Raw genomic sequence first — 22851 nt, forward strand, 5'->3', positions numbered from 1 at the left:
AGAAGTTGTGTGGCTGCGCACGGCTAGCTTACTTCTACTTTGATGTCATTCTTTCTGCTATCAAAGCTTCAGTGAAAAGTTTTCTGTTTTGAAAGTCCAAAGAAATATAGTATAGAGTCTAGATGTCAGTATATAAACTTTGAGTTTTAGGGCTTATACTGTAATACAGCATCATTGTCTTTGCTTGTTGGTTTGTTTAACAGAGGCAGGGACTTGCTTTGTCATGCAGGCTAGAGTGCAATGGTGCAATCACAGGTTACTGGAGCCTCAATCTCCTGGGCTCAAGCAATCCTCCTGCCTCAGCCTCCCAAGTAGCTGGGACTGCAGGCCGATGCAACTACACTGGAATAATTTTTTTAAAATTTATTTTGTAGAGACAGGGGTCTTGTTATGTTGTCCAGGCTGGTTTTGAACTCCTGGCCTCAAGCAATCCTCCTTCCTTGGCCTCCCAAAGTGCTGAAACTACAGGTGTGAGCCACCATGCCTGGCCCATTGTCTTGTGTATACCACTGGAGTTAAACAATTGCCAGCCCATCTATAGGGAACTCCTACAAAGAGTTCTCAGCAGGTCCCGCTCCACTCAGCAATAAGGGTACAGTTATTTCCTGAAGTCAAATTCGATCAACTATAATTGTGTATTCTTACCACTAATTTACTTACATTCTAACTCTAAAAAATAATTTTTTATCTCAGCAAATAAGTTTCCTTCGCCAATGGGTATTGTTTTCAATATAATAACTAATTAGCATCCTTTTAGTTTAATAAACTATGAATGGGATGCCCGCATTGCACTTACATTGATATTTTAAACTGCTTACCACTTAGGATAATGAAAACTCACTCCAGCCATTTACATAGCTGGCATGTAAATTTAAAGTAGCTATCCATCACAAAAATATTATACGAAATTATGAAAATGGCATTTCATTGTACTTAAAATAGTCGGTCTAGTGTAAATTTTAGGTACAGTGAGTTAAATACATTCCCCAAACAATTTCTCCTAAAAAGCCTTTACATACTGTTATTTGCCGAATTTCAACAAATAACAATTATTTGCCCTACAATAAAAACTAGAATGGTCATTTGACATTTAGAATTGAAAATGGAAAGTTCTTTTTATCCCCCCTTGCCTACCTTTGGGATTGCATTTTTCTTAGTATTTTATTTTCCTGTGAGGGACTCAGCCAGTTTTCCTGACTTTGGGTCACAGGGACTTGGAAAACAATTGTGTAATTTAATAAATCACAGTAGGAAAGGATTTGATAGAGAATCTGTCTTGATTTGCCTTTGATTCTACTGCCCCTTGGATGGGGAAGAGGAAGAGGAGTAAAGGTTGGAAAGAACGGGAATAAAGAAGATATGCCGGGAAGGGAGGCGTGAGGTCAAGGTGAAAACATCCGTCTTCCCTGTCCTCCCAGCCAGGGCTACTCTGGAGCTGGCTGAGAGGGACAGATCATCCCAGGGGCAGGACACACCACCTGGAACTGACAAAAGGGATTCAGAGCAATGATAGGTGGCTCTTGGCTCTCATACTCTTGCCTGTATATCTTTGTAGAACCAGATGCTTTCTTGGATTGACCAGATTAATTCCAGGCCCAAAAAGCAAAAGAATCCTAGAACAGAGACAGAGGCTGTGAGAAGCAAAAGGCACTGTGGAGGTTGCTGCCCTAGCTTTTGGAAGCCCGAACATTCACATGACTTGCTTGGATCTCATAGAGCCAGCGGCTGAGCTGTGGGTCCAAGTGTCAGGACGCCTCGCCCATATCTCTGTGTGCAACAGGATGTGCATGATGTGGTCCCAATCCTCAGGCCCAGTGCTACTTCTCTATTCACGCCGAGAGCAGCCAGCCGGGGAGGTGAGAAGGACACATAATCACGGCATTTTTTGCTCCCTGGCTCTGGGCTTCTTAGGAAGGTTGTTGTGGACTTTGTTTTGTTTGGCTTTTATTGAGACGGACTCTCACTCTGTCGCCCAGGCTGGAGTACAACGGCGCGATCTCAGTTCACTGCAACCTCCTGGGTTCAAGCGATTCTCCTGCCTCAGCCTCCCAAGTAGGTGGGATTACAGGCAGGCACCACCTTACCTGGCTAATTTTTGCATTTTTGGTAGAGATGGGGTTTCACCATGTTGCCCAGGCTGGTCTCAAATTCCTGACCTCAAGTGATCCACCGGCCTCTGCCTCTGAAAGTGCTGGGTTGATAAGAGTAAGCCACCATGCTGGGACCGTTCTGGACCTTTGAGCATTCATCTCCCGCTCCCCAAGTCTCTTACCTCCTTCCCTCTTTATAGTTCCTCCCCTAGGCCAGCAAGTGGGTGGGACAGAGAAATCTTCAGGCCCATGAAAAGATGATGTGTAGGGATTACAGCCACCAAATGGCTTCAGAATTATTCACTGAGGTGTGTTATAATCAATGTTATAATGAAATAAATCAACCAATCCAGGGGGATTTTGTTCAGAATGTTCTTGCAGTTGGAAGGGTAAAATCTCACAGCACCACTACAGCAGGTCCTCATAAATTGGGCACTCCAAGGGCCCTTTATTTATTTATTTCTTGTTTTCACAGCTCCTACTGTAGTAGTGCTGCCTTGCTGAGGCCTGCCCACATTTATCAGCTTGCAAATTCTTTGAAATGGGTATCTTTTCTTATGAATAAACATACGTAGTAACCAGTCATATTAAAAATGAGATTATTGGCCAGGTACAGTGGCTCCCACCTGTAATCTCAGTGTTTTGGGAGGCCTAGATGAGAGTATCACTGGAGACCGGGAGTTCAAGATCAGGCTGGGCAACAAAGCATGACCTCCCGTCTCTACAAAAAGTTAGAAAAAATTAGCCAGGCATGGTGGCACACACCTGTAATACCAGTTACTTGGGAGGCTGAGCCAAGGAGGATTGTTTGAGCCCAGGAGTTTGAAGCTGCAGTGAGCTATGATTACACCATTGCACTCCAGCCTGGGCTACAGAATGAGACCCCGTCTCAGTATCTATCTATCTAATCTATATTTATACTTCCATATATATATGGAAGTGTGTGTATATATATATATAAAAATATATGTGGAAGTATATTTAAATATATGTGGAAGTATATATATTTATATATATTATATATGGAAGTAATATGTATATAGAAATATAAATATAGATATATATGGAAGCATAAATATAGATATATATAACACACACATGCATGCACACACACACACACACATATATATATGGAACCTAGTTCCTTATGACTGCTTATGTATCCTTATCCTAAGTTTTCAATGAGAAAGGGATGATGTAGAATAAGGAAACAAATTGACCAGTATGTAAAATTTTGTTGTATATTTTCGTTTCGTCTATTTCCATAGCCTCAAAAATCTTACAATGTTTGTTCTGGGTGGTTTCCTTTCTATGACATATGCTCGAGGTCACAAGAATAACACAGCCCACCACCTCCTTCAGTGCTTGTTCTTATTTTCAATTTATCAAAAATTGTAGTTGATGTTGGATGATGAGAAAGGCAATGGTCTTTTTCTACTCAAGCTAATTTCTGTCATTATTCCTAGTTCAATGTTTGTCTAGTGCAATAGACCTGTCCAAAAGGGTGTCCACATTTGTCAAAAAGGAACACTTTCCAGTTCCAAAATTAGAGGTGAAACCTGTTGTACCCAGCTCTGCCGAACATTCCACACTCCTCAGTGGAGGAAGGAGTTGGCTCCGTCCAGGCAAGGTCTGAGGATCTGGAAGGTGTTCAGCCCCCACAGCTATTGGCACGGTGTGAGGATATTTCAGGAGTGCCGCAAAGGACTGAACTTTGTGTGACTGACTGGGAAAATGTTCTGCCTGCACAATCACACATTAAAACTTTTGGGAAAGTGTCATAAATAATACAGACAGCAAATCTGTTAACCTCTTCTGGACAGGACAACATGTCTTGCTTATTTTAACACATGCTGCATGTATCAGTTAGCAAAGCTCTTATTCCACTGCCAACCGAACATCACTGCAGCCTTAATTTGAAAACCAACCCTAGACTTTCCATGATGTCATGGAATATCACATGTGGAAAATGCATTGTTCCAGTTCCCGCCTTCACACGGTGAGTATTTAACTTACTCAGGGCACAGTACTTTTTTATGCATGACTTGAGTATCTTCAAGGAAGTCCACGATCTCCAGTGTTTGTGATCCGACATTGACCTTGCACACTATTGTGATTTATATTGTGCTAGAGTGAGTTGTATCCATGAGTAGAACAAAAAAGACATGGAAAGAAAGACAGCAATGCCTTTTGCATTAGTCCGTTTTCATGCTGCTGATAAAGACATACCACAGACAGGGTAATTTATAAAGAAAAAGAGGTTTAGTGGACTCACAGTTCCACCTAGCTGGGGAGGCCTCACCATCATGGTGGAAGGCAAAAGGCACATCTTACATGGTGGCAGGCAAGAGGCAATGAAAGCCAAGTGAAAGGGAAACCTCTTATAAAACCATCAAATCTCGTTAGACTTATTCACTACCATGAGAACAGTGTCGGGGAAACCCATGATTCAATTAATTTCCCCGGGGTCCCTCCCACAACACATGGGAATTATGGGAGCTACTATTCAAGATGAGACTTGGGTGGGGACACAGCCAAACCATATCACCTTCTCTGGCAGTGTGGCAGAACAGAAAGAGCACAGACTGAAAGCCAGGCAAAGCAGGTTCCATCCCTGCTCCTTACTTGCTGGCTGTGTCACCTTGTCCAAGTAATGTAACCTCTTTGACCTCAGTTTCCTCATCTGTAAAGTGAGGATAATACTAGTCTTATGTAATTGGATCATGAATAGTGATAGAACTAGCTATTATTTATTGAGCACTTACTATGTAGAGTATTTGGCCCCAGCGCTATATGTGTTATAACTCACTTAATATTCTCAACCACACTGATAGGTTCTATTGTGATTCTGAAGAACCTGTGGCACAGTAAGAGCCATAAAGGGAGCCACTGTGATCAATAATCATGATGGTGCTAATATTGTTGTGACAACATTGACAGCTAACAATGAAAGGAAGTAAAACTAACAGGAATTTCTTCACTTAAAAATATTATAAAAGCAAGATTTATATGAAAAAATAGTCAGTAGGGGAAAGACACATCATTCTTTATATTTACACTTGAATTTTTACCCCATGCGTCTTTCTCCAGATTGAAAGGGACTAGCACACCGAACAAGAAAAGACCCATCCCAAGTCACAGCATCAAGGACTTTAGGAACACCAAAAAGCAGACAAAATCCCAGAATCTTCCCAAAATGGATAAACAAGCCAAGAAAAGCTGCTTACATACAAAGAGATGTCAAATAGCATTAAACTCTCCAACAGGAAATTAAAAGAAAATGGAGAAATGTCTTTGAATTTTTGAGGCAAAATTATTTCCAACTTAGAATATTAAAAATGGATAAATTATCAGTTAATCTTGACTGTTATAGGATATTCAAAGGCTCAAAATTTTACCTCCTATACTCTCTTAGAAAAATATTGGAGAATGTGTTCCAGAAAAAAAGAGGAAGTAAATGAAGAAACAGGAATACTTGAGATACAGGAAATAGAATATGTAGCAAACTAAGAAAATTCCCAGAAGATAGTGAAGGAATGTTCCAGAATGACAGCTGTGCAGCAGCCCTAGATAGCACATTCATATTTGACCAACTGGGGCAAAAGCTGTAGGAGAGAAATCTCCAGAGAGGAGGAAAACGGAACTGACTGATCTGCTGTCTTCAGGTTTGGGGAAAGTTATTTTTAGTTGTTTGACAGATATGTTACAGCATTAGAAAAAAATATATACTGATAGATACAAAGAAACTAAGCAAATAAAAATATAAAGAAAGCAATTATTAATTCTAGGAAGAATAAAAATTGTACAAAAAGGAAACAATCAAAATATACTAACTGAAGGAGAATAAAAAATATTTACCTAGCCTTACTAACATAAACAATGATTGCTGTTTTTGCCAAAAACTAAAATCTAACTCTATTGGGCAGATGGGATATGGAAGGTAGGGCATAAGACAATGGCAGCCTCACCTACCATAATATGAAGCTTACATTGTCTAAAATTCATAAACCAAGAGACTATACCTAAAATGTGGAGAAACAGCTGAAATAACTGGACATGGCTGCTGCTGCTGGGTAGTCTATTCGTGAAGTAAAGAGGAATGGGAGGGGGACTGTTGGTTTTCAACAATAAGGCTTTTAGATTTTTAATTTTAAAATATGTACAGGCCAGATGCAGTGGCTCACGCCTGTAATCCCAGCGCTTTGGGAGGCCAAGGTTGGAGGATCACTTGAGGTCAGGAGTTCAAGACTAGCCTGGCCAATATGGTGAAACCCCATTTCTACTAAAAATACAAAAATTAGCCTGGCGTGGTGGCATGCACTTATAATCCCAGCTACTGGGGAGGCTGCGGACTACAGAGTAAGAATCGCTTGAACCCGGAGGCAGAGGTTGCAGTGAGCTGAGATCGCGCCATTGTACTCTATCCTGGGTGACAGAGTGAGACTCCATCAAATAAATAAATAAATAAATAAATAAATAAATAAATGGGAAGGGAAATATTTAAGGCAGGCAAATAACAAATCATTTTTTTAAAATTACTGGTTACCGATTTGAAATGAGTTCCTAATAAGATTTATTCTTTCTCTTTGTGCCTTAGAAAGGAAATCCAGGAATACACGTGCCTATAAGAGAGGAAAGAACTAATATATTGAGGAAACAGAACATTTCCAAACAGGCTGAAAGCTCTTCCTGGTGTGCATAACAGGGACTCACAGGTTGGAGGTCTGCTGTCTTCTTTGGGACAGGGGAGGGTTTAGGGCAAATGAAGAACGTGGAGAAAGAAAAATGTAGGGATGTAGGGTTCCTTCTTTCCTAATTGGAGATAAGTTTGTCTCTGAATTAATACTCCTCTCCTTCTTCTATGCTTTAATAACTATTTGTGCTACATATGTTTCCAAGTGTTCTGAATTTCTGGGTAAAATGATATTTAAAGCCTTATTTCCATTTGTCCAATGCATTATGAAATTTGAAGGCTTGTGCATCACTATGGAAACTATGGGTCACAGGTAGATTATTCTGAAGCAATGGTTGCCATTTTGATATCACCATTATTTATGGTACCAGAAGTTTTGAAGTCCCTTCAGCTATGAAAAAAGAAGAACAATACACTAGCTTTTCTGTAAGACAAATATAGACACTGTTTATTCCACAATTTATACAGCCATTTATTTTTTAATCATTTCTAATTATATTAATAAGAATTCTAGGAATAAAGGAGCCCTGCTCTAGAGTATTATTTTATCTTAAGTTCTAAGTCTGGGTTTCAGCTTCTGTCCTCTGAAGTGGAAGAGCAAGGAATGAGTCTTTCCTAAAGTTCTGATAGCTCTCCTCACCCAGCTTGTCTTACCATTGCTTTTTACCAGCCAGCTGGCTCTGTTGGCTCATCTCTTCCAATGTCCTGCTGGGGCTAATCACCGCAAAGAGTACCACATAAATTAACTATTTTTTGTAAGAGACAGGGTCTTGCTCTGTGACCCAAGCTGGAGTGCAGTGGTGTGATCATAGCTTACTGCAGCCTCAACCTCCTGGGCTCGAGGGATCCTCTTGTCTTAGCCTCCTGAGTAGCTGGGACTACAGATGTTCACCACTATGCCTGGTTTAAAAAAATTTTTTTTAAGATATAGGGTCTTCCTATGCTGTCCAGACTGCTCTTGAACTTCCAGCCTCAAGTAATCCTCTCCTCCTTGGCCTCCCAATGTGCTGGGATTACAGGGATGAGCCACCACACCTGACCACTAATTTTAGTTTAATGGGATTGAAAATAAACATGAACACAGAAAGTGTATAAAATGTATTTCCTTTATATACACACCCATACATGCACATACTCTGTGGTATACACTTCTGCATTAGAAAACCTCTGGTTCCAAGTAAAGAAGCCTGGATGAAATTTTGTAAATTCAGTTTAGCACGTAATCTACATGATTGCATCATGAATAAGACCCAGGCCATGTTCTTACAGAGAACTGGTTTTTATGAGAACAGCTAGTGGTCCTCACTTGTCATAGAGGATGCTCAGGCAATTTGGTCCATTTTATCTTCCCACACAGGAAGACTTCACTAATAAAATGACAGAAAAAGCATTTTCATTCAACAAATATTTGTGAGCACCATCTTCGAGGTGCTGAGGATTCAGTAAGAAGCCAAAATGTACAGAAAGCCCTACCCTCCTGAAACCTACCTTGGGGTGGAAGATGACATGAGGAGAGTCGATGGAAAAGCAGATTTCCTTTTATAGAAATGTCCCGGTGAGTCAGTTTGTAAGATGCTTCTCATAAAATGTCAAAAATGTATATAGAAATTTGCTAAGTAAAATATTTCTTGATTTAGAAAACTTCTGGTTAGAGATTGGTTAACTTTTACGGTTAAAATTTTATTAAAGCGTAATAAAATCCTATTATTCAGCAACTCAACTATACTATTGATTTGATTCTGGTGCAAACACATGCAGTGTTTACATTTAACTTCTTATGCCATGGAGAACCTAAAAATAAAATGCTGTACCCCAATTCTCATATCGTAACATGATTCTACTTAGATGTAGCAAGATCTCTGTTTCTGTAACATGGGTTTTATATAATTTCAGTGCTAATGTCTGAGATTAATCAACTACTATCAGCTGAAGGAGGTGTTACACTTATCACATGAGAATCCTCTACTTTCCCTGCACAGCAGCAGTGATAATATCAAGAAATAGAACAATAAATCCGGAGTCAGAATCATCATTCCGATTTTTTAAGTGGGACAAAGATGTGGGAAAAGATGGGTGAAAAAGTACCCAATTAATTCAGTTGACATGTTATAAACAGTAGTACTACTGTGCCTCTTCTTGTAAGGCAAATGGCAACCAGGATAAGAAGGTGGAACCTGGGGCTGCCAGGGAGTCACGGTCAATATGGGAGAGCCCCTAGCATGACAAGTTTCGGAATGTATGGTCCTCCTAAGTTGCTTATCAACGTAAGGATTAAGACAGCTAGTGGAATATGGTTAGGCTGGTTTTTTTTATTGTGTTTTGTTTTAATCAAGGCAGAGAACAGAGGAAGTTATTTATAGTATGGTACTAAAATAAAAGACCCATGGGTGAGGCAGTGGCTGTTAAATTTTGGTGTGCATCAGAATCACCCAGAGGGCTTGTTAAAACACAGATGGTGGGGCCCCCAGAGTTTCTGATGCAGATCTGGTGTGGTGCCTGAGAATTTGTTTTTCTAACAATTTCCAGGTGATGCTGGTACTGATAGTCCAGGGATCATATTTTGACAACCATTTGGGTGAGTAGATATACAAAAAAGATGCAAAAAAAAAAAAAAAAAAAAAAAAGGGAGGAGGAGATGACAGGCAGAATTCTATGATGATCCCTGTTATCTGTGTGTCCTTCCCCTTGAGTACAGGGGAACCTGTAAACATGATGGCATATCACTACCACAATTAGGTTAATAAGAAGTTGACTTTGTATAATCAAAAGAGAGATTATCCTGGTTGGGTCTTACCCAATTACGTGAGCCTTTAAAGAAAGGTGACAAGTCAGAGGCCAATCCAGCTGGCTTGGAAGAAAATAAATATCCATGTTTGTGAACTGCCTAGGGGAGCCACATGTCACCTATATTTAATTGACCAAGTATTTATTAACTGACTAGTGTTTGCAAGATTCTGTTGGGCCCAACTGTGGAGTTAAAAAATATTCACAGCTCTTTTCCTCAACAAGCTAACTATCTACTAAGAAGGATAACATAAGAACACAAGCAATTTTTCTTCAAGGCAAATTACACTAAGAGTCCTAGGAGAGACATAAGCAAAGTGTTATAACATTTTAAGGAAGAACAGGTCACATCTGGCTGGGAATGGAAACATTTAATAAAGAGGCATGGGAGAAAGTATTAAAAAATAAGATTACCACAGGCAGAGAGATAGGAGAGAGAAGAGCAGAGGGGTTGGATAAAATGGGATCATATATTCCAGAGAGAGAGAGAAAGAGATCAAATAGACTAAGGTTTGCAGGTGTGAAAAATACAGAGCATATTTGTGGAATTGCAAGTAGTCTAGTACAGCTACAGTACCAAAACCAGTGGTGGAGCAGGAGGAGGACAGGATCAGAACAGTCACTAGTAAGGGTTTCTAAATGTTAAGGGAGGATCAGTGTTTGCGAGAAGCAAGCAGGAGTGGATGATGGGGGCCTGTCCATAGAAGTCAGTGGGACTAGAATTCACTGACTGGACATTAAGTTGATGATTTACCAAACTCAAATCCTTCTTTTCTGCTAACAGGTCCAGGATTGCTCCGAGAGCCTTATAGTGCCTCGAATTAATTAATTAATTAATTAATTAATTTTTTTATTTTTATTTTTTGAAACAGAGTCTTGCTCTGTGGCCCAGGTTGGAGTGCAGCAGCACAGTCTCGGCTCACTGCAACCTCTGCCCTCCCGGGTTCAAGTGATTCTCCTGTCTCAGCCTCCCAAGTAGCTGGAATTACAGTCGTGTGTTACCACACCCAGATAATTTTTGTATTTTTAGTAGAGACGATGGTTCACCATGTTGGCCAGGCTGGTCTCGAACTCCCGACCTCAGGTGATCCACATGCCTTGGACTCACAAAGTGCTGGGATTACAGGCGTGAGCCACAGTGCCTGGCCAGTACCTTGACTTTATACATGTGTGTTTGGGAATATTAAGAATAGCAGTGATGGACTGGGTGCAGTGGCTCACGCCTGTAATCCCAGCATTTTGGAAGGCTGAGGTCGGTGGATCACCTGAGGTCACGAGTTTGAGACCAGCATGACCAACATGGAGAAACCCCGTCTCTACTAAAAATACAAATTTTGTATTTAGTTAGGCACGGTGGTGCATGTCTGTAATCCCAGCTACTTGGGAGGCTGTGGCAGGAGAATCATTTGAACCTGGGAGGTGGAGGTTGCAGTGAGCCGAGATCGAGCCATTGCACTCCAGCCTGGGCCATAATAGCGAAACTCCATCTCAAAAAAAAAAAAAAAAAGAATAGCAGTGATGATATGAGGCACAGGACTCCATCGTACTTAGAAAGATAACCTTCACAACAAATTGGAAATCTCCTCTATATTTCTCTTGCTGTTTACGTGTACTAAAAACAGCTTATCATAACCTTTATCACTTACACATAAATGTAACGTGGTATCTATATCCCAGTAACTTATCTTCATTGCCAATTTGGTGTTCACTGAGAGGGGATTTTTATTTCCTTGGCTTTCCTTTTCTAAGGACAGCAAATTTTCATATTGCTTTTCCTATGCTGGTCATTAGAAATATGGCTATCTCTATGAGTCAGCAGAATTCCTTATCTTTCTGGAACTGGTCAGATGTTTCCCTGTCCCTAATCCTAGGAAGTATCACATGGAGGAAAAGAGATAATGTGTTTTCTGTACGTTGAGTAGCACCTCCTTCCTGTAACATAGATTTTCTTACCTTGTTTTTAATTTCACAGACTTTTCTCGATAGGCCTTGTTACAATTGCAAACATTTAAAATATTATAATCTCTCTTTAAGCATCACTTCTAGAATTCTTCTAAATTACAGATAACGTATCTGACAGAAAGTGCTCAGTATTTAACAGTATTACTGACCTTCCTCAGCAATACACGGAAAACTGGGCTGTCATAAAACATGGCTTAATTGCAAAGTTTAATGTGAAAAATCAACTTCCATTTTAGGATATCATGGAGGAGCTTAGCATACACCAATGCACCCACAGAGAACACACAGAAAAAGTTAATGAGATACACAAAATATCTGTTCCAGCACATCAGTGGTTTGCTTCCTGAAGCAATCAAGAAGAAGGGAGTCCAAGATTGTGAAGATTCTGGAGAAGTCAAGACAACAGTGGAGAGACTAGCTTGAAATCTGTAGCTGCTTTTACCATGGGTAAATTTGCCAATTTTGGATTCTAAAATCTGAGAATTGCCTGGACAGAGGGCTACTGGGAAAGAAGGAGACCAGCAGAGTTTTTGGTGGTCTTGCAGTACTGGGGCTAGAAAACGAGAGATTTGAAGGGCTAGTGTTTGATTGAAAGGAATGAGTGAAGCACTAGCGTTGGCACAAGAAAGTTTCCCCCATGATAAGTACTGAATTCTGAAGCTGCATGAGATGGAAAAATAAGAAATTAAGAACACAGCACCAGAAAAGGTCTGCGTTTCTGATTCAGGACAATAATAATAATAAAGTTAAGAACTAGCCAGGAGAAGCTCCAGTGTACATAGATTTCCATGCGGAAGCCTTAGAGAGCCACACTCTAGGGAGGTAAATAGAGTCTTTACCTGTGTGAATAAAGCTTAGTTCCTGGTTGTATTCGTTACCAATCTTCATTCTATCTACCCAGAAAGGAAAGATGAAACTTCTCTGGAGAAGATTATGTGATCTGGAACCACTATGATTTTTAATGTATAATGTCCAGAATTCACTTTTTAAAATTACTTAACATGCCAAGCAAAAGATCATAAAATCAAGAACAGGTAGATAAAAAAAGATCCCTATATGATTTGGTGATGGGATTTAGCAGACAGGGACTTTGAAATAATTATGATTAATATGGTCAATGAAATAGAAGAAAAGGACAAAAATATACTAAGATACTAAAAAAGGGCAAGAATTGAAATTAGAAACTCAGCATATGGATTTAACAACAGATTATATATGTGAGATTAAAAGCATAAGGAAACCCAAAGTGAGGCCAATTCAATACTGAAGAACAGAGCTAAAAAAAAAAAAGTGTAAGATACAAAAGAGTATGAAATAATACATGTGGAACACAGTGAAAATGTCCAAGAAACATGTAATTAAAGTCTCAGAAGGAATAGGAAGAGAGAATGAAACTAAAACAGTATTTGAAGAGATAAACATGACTATTCCAGAAGATGAAAGACATCAAACACAAATCTAATGATTTAAGGCTCTGAAAGCCTTAAAAGGAAAAATACAAAAAAGGATAAACATTCCTGGCACACTAGAATAAAACCGCTTAAAAAAACACATAGACAAAAAAAAAAATTTTAAAAGCAGCTGGAGAGAAACTTTACTTTCAAAGCATCAGAACTGATTAGTTGATGACTTCTCAACAGTGATAATGGAAAACAAAAATCAATAGTATGACAGAGCTAAGAGTGCTGAAAGATCGTAACTGCTGATCAAAAACTGTAATGCCCAAAGTCCTTCAAAAATTTAAGGAATACAAAAACTGACACTGAGATAATTTGTTGCCAATAGACAAGCAGTTAAAGAAATACATGAGTTCTTCAGACAGAAAGAAAATAATCATAGACAAAAATATCAATAAGTTATGAAAAGCAAGAGAAAAAGTAAAATTTTTGATAAATATGTTAATAATTGAATATTATCTGTATAAGATGATGATAATGATAATGCTGAGTATTTACAGAGTTTAAACTATATAAAGAATTAAAAGGCAAATAAGAATAAATTTAAAGGGGGCAGGGATAAATTGAATCTAAAAGTTATTAGGTCTTAGCATTTTCTGAGAAGTATTAAAAGTAATAATCTATATTAGCTTATAATACGTCAAAAATGTGAATTGCAATCTCTAGGGTAGTTACTAAAGAAGAGTTAAAGAATGAATAACAAGATAACAGTTGAAACAAAATAATCAAATGATTAATAAAAAAATGGACAAGAAAGGAGAAGAAAAAAACAAAACAAGTGGGTTAAATGGGAAAAAAAAAGAAAGAGGAAAGATTTAAACCCAACAATGTCAATAATTACAATAAATGTAAATGAATAAAATATTCCAAGTAAAAGACTAAGATTTTCAGACTAGAGGAAAACAAAGAAAAACAAAACAAACAAATAAACAAATCTATATTCCTTTTATAAGAGACATATTTAAACATAAGGCACAGGTTAAATGTATAAGTATGAAAAAATAGTTGTTTCAGTTATACTGAGGCATTATAAGAGATAATGAAGAACTTTTCATAATGATAAAGGATTCAATCCACCAGGAAATATAAATATTCTAAATTTGTATGCACTCAAAGACAAAGATTCAAAATGTATACATCAGAAATTAATAGTACTAAAAGAAAAAATTAACCAAATTATAATTACAGCAGTTTTTTTTTTTTTTTTTTTTTTTTTTGAGACAGTTTTACTGTGTCGCCCAGGCTGGAGTGCAGGGGTATGATCTTGGCTCACTGCAAGCTCCGCCTCCCGCATTCACGCCATTCTCCTGCCCCAGCCTCCCAAGTAGCTGGGACTACAGGTGCCTGTCACCACACCTGGCTAATTTTTTGTATTTTTGGTAGAGACAGGGTTTCACCGTGTCAGCCAGGATGGCCTCATCTCGATCTCCTGACCTTGTGATCCAACCGCCGTGGCCTCCCAAAGTGCTGGGATTACAGGTGTGAGCCACCGCACCCGGCCAGTTACAGAGGAATTTTAACACACTTCTCTAAACAGTTGACAGAGCAAGCAAATCAAACTTAGGTAAGATTATAAAAATCTAAACAACACAATTAACAACTTGGTTTAAAGAAAATACCTAAAAATGAGAATTTGTATTATTTTCAAATGTGCATGAAGTATTTACCAAATTCAACAATATTATGGGTCATTAAAAATGTCTCAACAGATTGGACATTGAAAGAAAAGAAGAAGAAAGAGATACTAAGATTGTTACAGCATTTCAAGCAAGTAACCTGAGTTCTACTCTAATCTGTCTGATTTGGATCACATGTTCACCTCTTAATTAGTTCACTTCTTAACAAGGCCAGGAGGGTAGATTGAACTGATTAATTTAGTTTGATCCTATGCTCCATCTCCTGAATTTGGGGGCAAAAATGGTCCCATATCTATATGGAACCCCTAAAGAGACATGAGTTGTTTGGAAGAGGGTGATGCGGAGGTTCCCAAACTTACTTTCTTTCCCAATGCCCTTAGTGCCTCAATGATTTTTTCATAGTGCCCATGAATCAAAAGAAACCTCAAACAGGTCCGTTTTTTCTTCCTTTTATTAAGGAGTAACAGTCAATCAACTCAATAATAGTAGTTAATGCAGTGTCCAATGAAAGTCACAATGTTTCTCTTAAAAATTAAAAATATTCCACAGTCCTTCTCTGAATTCTCTGTGGTGCCCCAAAACACTTCAGTGCACAATTTGGGAAGTGTAAGGGTAATGGCTGATGGGGAGGCAGCCACACATATCCAGACTTCCCAAGTCAACAATCATAAAAAAAATCACACCAATTATTCAGGAAGAAAGGATATAAACTTTCATAAAGGAGAAGCTAAGAAAGTATAGTTGCAGACACCATTTATCAATATTTCATTTTGAACATCCATAATCTCTAACAAAAAGACCATAGAATGTGGAAGAAGAATGGGGCTCGGGGAAGGGGCAGGAAAGAGATGATAAGCACTCAAACTTGCTTGCTACCCTCTGAGCCAAGAGCTTTGAAAGATGCTGAAAGTTCCTGTGCTTGCATTTGAAACTCCAAGTCCCTGGTTCTCTTCTATACTGGCTCATATGTGGATCAGAGCTCTGAATCAAGATAACTAAACCACTTTGTAGATTTGTGTTCTAGAACTAGATTAATGGCAAATAAGGATATTAAAATGGCAAAACTAGAGAGACAAAAATAAGTATACTTAATAGCTCCTATTTTAAAGGCTATGGTTTTTAATACTAAAATTTAAAACATACGTATAGCTAACTAGGGTAATCCTGATTTCAATGGGTCTTTCTGTCACTTGCTAATACTGTTTCCTAGTTTTCTACAAACCTGCCCCAAGTGTTTCTAGGAGTTCCCAAAGGCTGTCTTACAAGAGCTCACTAGCAAATCAGGTTATTTTTCACCAAGAAAGTCAGAGTAGAAGAAGAGAATTCACCATCATAAATGGTTTTAATCCCTTTTTGTTTTGTGTGTCCCTCCACCGGTTATCACCGCACCCAGGAGGCACTGCTGTGTCCCCTGGGCATATCCAGGCCAGGCCTGCCAGGCACATAAGGCAGCACCACATTATATGAGCACAGCTGGACACTACTGTCTCTTCACTCAGGTACCATTTCATCTACAGAACACAGTTGCATGGTTTTCCATGAGATGAGATACAGAATGCCTTTTTCCTATTGTGTACTACAGTATCATTGAAGGGAACCAAGTAAGTACTTTTTGTGTCCCAATATTTTATAGTGATGTTAGTGAAATGGTTTGAGTCAGTTAGGGTTCGATCAGGAGACAAAATCTGTTCCAGTTATTTGAACAAAGATAATTTAACATAAAGGATTGCTGCTATGGTTGGAATGTCTGTTTCCCCTCAAGAGTTATATATTAAAGCTAATCACCAATGTGATGGTATTAGGAGTGAGCCATTGGGAGATTATTCGGTTATTAGGGCAGAGCCCTTATGTATGGGATTAATGCTCTTTTATAAAAGAAGCCCCAGAGAGCTGCTGTGTCCCTTCTGCCATGTGAAACACAGTGAGAAGTTGCCATCTGTGAACCAGAAGGCAGGCAGGCCCTCCCCAGACAATGAATCTGCTGGTCCCTTGATCATGGACTTTTCAGCCTCCAGAACTGTGAAAAATAAATGTCTGTTCTTTCTAAGTTATCTAGTTTATGGTATTTTATTATAGCAGCCTTCCATCCTTCCAGGTTCCCTACAGCGGCTCCCCTCCCCATACTGGCAGAGCCTAGCAGGATGCCAGCTGGCAAAGCAGAACTGAGGTCTGCAGGGTCCCAGCCACAGCATCACAAAGCAGAGGCTAGAAGAGGGTTTGGTGCTTAACAACTGGCATATGGTTCATTTAGTTTATTTACTTGCAGGTCTAACACCTACAGAGGACTTAAGTTCACAGAGGCGTGAGGTGGAGAGTAACAAATCATCTGCTATATTTAATAGTTTCCTTTTCTCAATAACTGAGTTTTGGTTGCTGAGGCAACTTCCCTATATGACTCTCTCTTTCAGATTCTCTTCTCTTCCAATGAATTCTTTCCCAGGAGCTTCCTTGGCCATTCATGCAAATAGACTTCGGTTGGACCTACTCCAGCCTTTCCCCAAAGAGCCAGCATTCCAGTGCGATACACACTAGCTCAAATTAGGAACTTCTCTCACACTAGCATGCTGGAGAGTGCTGTTTCACGGGTGGTACAAGACGTATCCGTAATAAATTAGTTTGTATTCCTTCTCACCAATGATACAGTTCCAGCTTGAGATTTTATAAAATGAGATAATCTCATTGGAGCATTCAGTCAGAGGTTTAGGTTGGTGCAAAAGTAATTGCGGTTTTTGCCATTGAAAGTAGTGGCATAAATGGAGTGAAATGGACTTGAGATTAAGGAGATAGTATTTGTAGGCTTTGGGGACCATTTTGAGAGAGGCATAAGGAAGATAAATCAAAGTCGACATGCAGGTTTCTGGCTTGAAAAAATAGGATACATTTTGGTGTCATTCACAAAGAAAGGGGATCCTGAGGCTGAAATATATCTCAGATGTAGATGCACTGACTGTAGCTTTTTGGGGAACATCTTAATGGATATGTCAAGTAACCAACTGAATATACAGATGTGAAGCTCAGGAGAGAAATCCAACTGAATAATCAGCATTTAGATGAAATAAACTATGTAAATCTATAAGATCACCCAGAAGGAAAGTTGGGTGGCATGTAAAGAGAAGCTGGCCATAGACAGAACCCTGAAAAACAGAAAAATTTAATATACCAAAAGTAAAAACAAAAAAAGACCTCAAACTGAGCATTTTGACCTAATCAACCAGAGAATTCACAGGAAAAATATGAAGTTATGGTGTCTCATTTTGCAAGAGGAATAAGCAGATCATGGATGTCAAAGGTTGTGATTTCTTTTTAGGATCTGCTGTGGTAACGGTGTGCTAAATGTGGTCCAGTGCCAGCGACACCAGCATCATCTGTAACTTGTTAGACATGCAAATTCTTGGGCTCCACACCACACCCACTGAGTCAGAAATTCTGGGGGGTGGAGCCCTGCAATCTGAATTTCAAATCTTCGAGGTGATTCTGAGATGCACACTTAAGTTTAAGAACCATTGCTCTATGGCATGGTTTTCACATGTAAGAGGCTGGGTGGGGGCAGGGGGTGAATATTCAAGCCTAACCCTAAAAATTCTGACTCAGTTGGCCTGGAGAAGGGCCCAAGCACTGGTATTAAAAATAAAACAAAACCTCCAAATGTGCAGGCAAAATTAAGAACTACCATTTGATGGTGACATTTCCTGTGTATTGTCATTGAAATAAGAAGACTTTAAAAAAAATTTTTTTAAATTTTTTTAAACATTTTTATAAAATTAGGAAAAGTTTAGAGATACTGTGTGTTATGGTCTGAATGTGTCCCTCCAAAATTCATGTTGAAACCTATCCCCATTGTGGTGGTATTAATACGTGGAGCCTTTTGGGAAGTGATTAAGTCATGAGGGCTCTGTCTTCATGAATGGAACTAATGCCCTGATAAAAGAAGTTGAAGGGGGCTTCCCTTCTGCCACGTGAGGACACAGCAAGAGACACCATCTACAAAGCAGAGAATGAGCCCTCACCAGACACCAGATCTGCTGGTGACTTGATCTTGGACTTCCCAGCCTCTAGAACTGCTGGGAAGTAAATTTCTATTATTCTTAAATTATGCAGTATTTTGTTACAGTGGGCCAAATGAATTAAGACACTACCTAAGTTTTGTGAGATTATTTGTTCTCCCTCACCACACTCCAACATGTGAAGAGCTTGGAAGTTGTCACCTAGCTTCCTTATAAGAAAAAAGCTAAATAAACTGAAAATCAACATCTCTTCTTAGATCCATCAGAAAATTGAAGTCACAGGGCAAACCGCTGCCTCCGAAAATGGAAAAGCAGATAAACACAAAGAATCACAGCTTATCAGAAGCAGAAGTTACTGAAATAAGTAACTAGCAGGAACACTTTAATAGTAATTGATAAATTTCCAGAGGCTAAGGGTGAACTAGCTTGACAGTTTAAAACTCCTGGGGCCCCAGTGTTAACTGGAGATTCCCCACACTTTCCTGAATTTAATTCCAGAAGCTTCATCAGGTTCTCACTGTGAAGATCAGAGAAAAATTCCTTTCTTCTTTAGGCAGGGAGAGGGGAAAAATAAGAATTTTTCAGTACATCCAGGGGATAAGTAACCATTTTTAGTTACATTCAGAGTGTTCTGTTCTCTTCAGCAAAGACCTGACTTCAAGGAAAATTCCTTTACCAGAGCCTTATCTGACCTAAGTAAGGGCAATTAGACAAATTGAGCTCTCCCTAACCTTCTCACACAGTGAGAAGGGTAAAAAAGGCTAAGAAATGCTTTTGAAAGGCATAGTCCAGAGACTCAGGCCCACTAAAACAATCCCCGAGATTGAATCATAAGCTTAGAACACAACTTCCCTTCCCCAGTATGTTACCGTTGCATCAACAGGGCTTCAAAATAATAGCAGTGGACTACAGTTGAGAGAGCTCATTACTGACTCTATTTGAGAAGGAGTTCTTAGGGAAGCTCAAAGATAACAGGGGAGGAAAAAAAACAAAAACACCCAAAACCAAAAACCAAAACCTAGAGGAAACATAAGCCCCTGGCACAGCTACAACAAATTAAACATAGCTCAGCTTCTAGTCAGATTAACATAATATCTCACACTATATGCCTGATTACCTTAGTTCCTGTTACCAGATATATCACATCTGGCTTTCAGCAAAAAATCACAAAGTTAAACGGCAAGACAAGGTTAGACACCCAACTTCCCAATAACAGATCTGTAGAGACATCTGCCCTTGCCTAGCTCCTCTTCCCAATGGCAGAGGGATATCTTATGACCCACTGAGATTCTGTGGGCTTCAAAGTGAGACACAGGAGAAAAGAGGTGGAGCCTGGGGGTTCACAAGTTTAAACCAAATGAATCTTCAACTTTAGTGAAATCGTTAAGGGTACGGGTTCTGTAGCCACAGTACCTGGGTATGAATACTGGCTCTGCTACGTACCAGTTGTTGACTTGGCTTAGCTTTTCTATGCGTCTATTACCAGTCTGTTAGTGCTTATTTTCCATCTACTTCATAGGGTTATTATAATGAGTAAATGGAATAATACAAATTAGGCACTTACAAACGCACCTTGCACATAACAAGCACTCAAATCTCCGCCACTATTATGCAGAAAGGCTCAAAGTCATTCAGTGATCTAGATTTCCACTACATCTCCTGTTCCCTTACTATTAGTGATCTTGTGTTGTCAAGGAAAGATTTTATTCTGAGGCATGGAGGAGGTAAATGACAAGGAGCCACAGTACTAATTTGCTGGCTGTAAAGAAAAAAATTTATTTGCTCCCGTCTAAATTTAACTATCTTTAGAGCACATTAATACATGTAATATCCACTGCTTTATCTCTAAGAGATTCTGATGTCTTCATGTCCTGGGGTTAAACTAAAACCCACTGTCAGCAGTAGGTACAGATTTAAATGATCAACAATTGTCCATTAGAAGAAAAACTCATCCTTAGAACAGCATGACTCAAGGATGATGGCTTTTCAGAGAAAATGTGGCCTAATCCTGAGAAGACAATTTCTAATTTTAAGGAATCTAAGTGAAATATTTTACTTGACTATAAGTATTATAAATTGGTCACTTAATTATATTGTATTATAATTTCTATCTATCAATGCTGGCTATAGTTTTGTTTGTCCATTTTATATTTGACATTAGTTTTTATTAACTACTAAGGGAAAAAAGGGTGATATGGCTATAAGCTTGGGGCAGCAGTAAATTATCTCCCATATGTACTCTTTTCCACTAAATCTCACATCAACCTTTAATAGTCTTCTTGCCTTAAGAGACACATTGGTTCCCATGTTGGTGCCTTACTTAAATTCTTGATTACATTTGTTTTGCTGTAATGTTGTATCCAAAAGCAATGACTACTCACAGAAGTATGGTTTGAGTTATTTTTAGTATTTAAAAATATTTATACTCTTAACCCAGCAGTTCTTGTATTTTCTGAAATATATGAAGATACACACACACATATGCACACACATGTGTACACAGATGTTTGTCATATCATTTTTGTAAAGAAAAAAACTGGAAAAACACTATTAGTAGGAGAAAAGCTAAATAAATTATGAAATTTCTCTATGTTGGAATATTATACAGCCATTAAAAAGAACGATACAGATATTATCTATAGTTAAAGGACTGATATAGAATGAATGTAGATACTTATGCATTGATAGGTAAAGTGCTGAAACTATATTTGTGAAAAAAATGTTGGAAGATCTCAAACTCTGTAAAACACACACATACACACACACACACAAACGAAAACAAAAACCCTCACTGGCATACACACAGAGAATCTTTTAATATGCTTGATTCTGGGAATTAGTAATGTAGCAGGGCAGAGGTGAAAGGGAGTTTATTTCCTCTCTATTGTCTTATGAGTTTTAATATCTTAACATTTATTTTATAAAAATATATTAGGTAGACAGACATTTGTTTTTATAGATTTCAAACATATCTGAGGTGTAAAATAGGTCAAAAAATAATATGTAAAGTATTATCACACTTCATTTTTAAAAAATATATTTTACATGTATTGAAAATGCAGGCATAGACTAATGTCTGGACCACAGAAGAATGTATTCATTTGGAATAAAAATATTATTTTAAAAAGTATTTATTTGATTAAGTGCCTCTTAAAACATTGTTTTCCCATGCTTGTGAACCCAAAATATCCAGGAAAACATACAGTAATAGGTACGGCCAAGGGTATGTTTTCCTGAGGTTCTACTATATTTATTAGTTCACATAACGCCTTTTCCAACAATTGTAGCACACTGAAACAGAAACAAATCAATTGGGAAAACAGGTAAACATGGTACCTATTTAGTTCCTATATTGTAATGGGGATTTTAAGAAATCTTTTAAGAAATATTGTAGTATAATAGAGACATATTAAAGTATAAATCATAAGTATCTATCTCAGCAAATTAACGCAAAGCAAACATTTTTATCACAACCACCCAGGTCAAAAAGTAGAATGTCAGTAACACTAAGATTCCAAAATCCTCCTCTTCGTCCCTCTCCATATCTAAATCCTCTTTCTGAGAAGTAACCAATATTCTGATTTTTATCACCATAGATTAGTTTTGTCTATTCTTGAACTTAACATAAATGGAAACACAAAGGTTAGTGTTTTCAATGTCCATTGTTTGAACGGACATTTTACACTGCTATTTATATATGTGCTGCTGTGGACATGTGTGTACACGTCTTTGCACTTATGTATGCAGGTGCACATATGTATGCAGTTACACCTAGGAGTGGAACTTTGCTGGGTCATAAGGCATGAGTCTGGTCAGCTTTAGTATATAATACAAAATAGTTTTCTAAACTGCCAGTACCAATTTACATTCCCACCAGCAATATATGAGTGTCCACTGCTCTATATCCTCTCCACAGAGCCTTGCCAGGCTTTTCTGTTTTATCCATTCTGGTGGATTTGAAGTGACATCTCTTCTATGGTTCTGTCTTCCGTTCCCCTAAAGAGTAATGATGACCCTTTCCATAGTTTTATTGGCCATTTGGATATCCTGCTTTGTGGAGCTCTGTTGAAGTCTTCTGCCTGCTTTTCTATTTGGTTAAATAGTTCTTACTCATCTGTAGTTCTCCCATAGTCTCAGTATGAGCTCCTTGTTGGTTATACAGGCTGCAAATGTCACGGTCTTATACTCTGTGGTTTTCAATTTTACATTCTTGATGTATTTAAA

The 22851-nt window shown here is 38.5% G+C and overlaps 1 long non-coding RNA gene across 1 annotated transcript in view; it reads right to left on the reverse strand.

The window, feature by feature from the left end:
• LOC126963363 (uncharacterized) overlaps nt 1-22851 on the reverse strand; it is a 162259-nt gene that overhangs the window by 116830 nt on the left and 22578 nt on the right. The window lies entirely within an intron of this gene.

The sequence above is a fragment of the Macaca thibetana genome, chromosome 9 (assembly GCF_024542745.1).
Source record: "Macaca thibetana thibetana isolate TM-01 chromosome 9, ASM2454274v1, whole genome shotgun sequence".
Lineage (NCBI taxonomy): Eukaryota > Metazoa > Chordata > Mammalia > Primates > Cercopithecidae > Macaca > Macaca thibetana.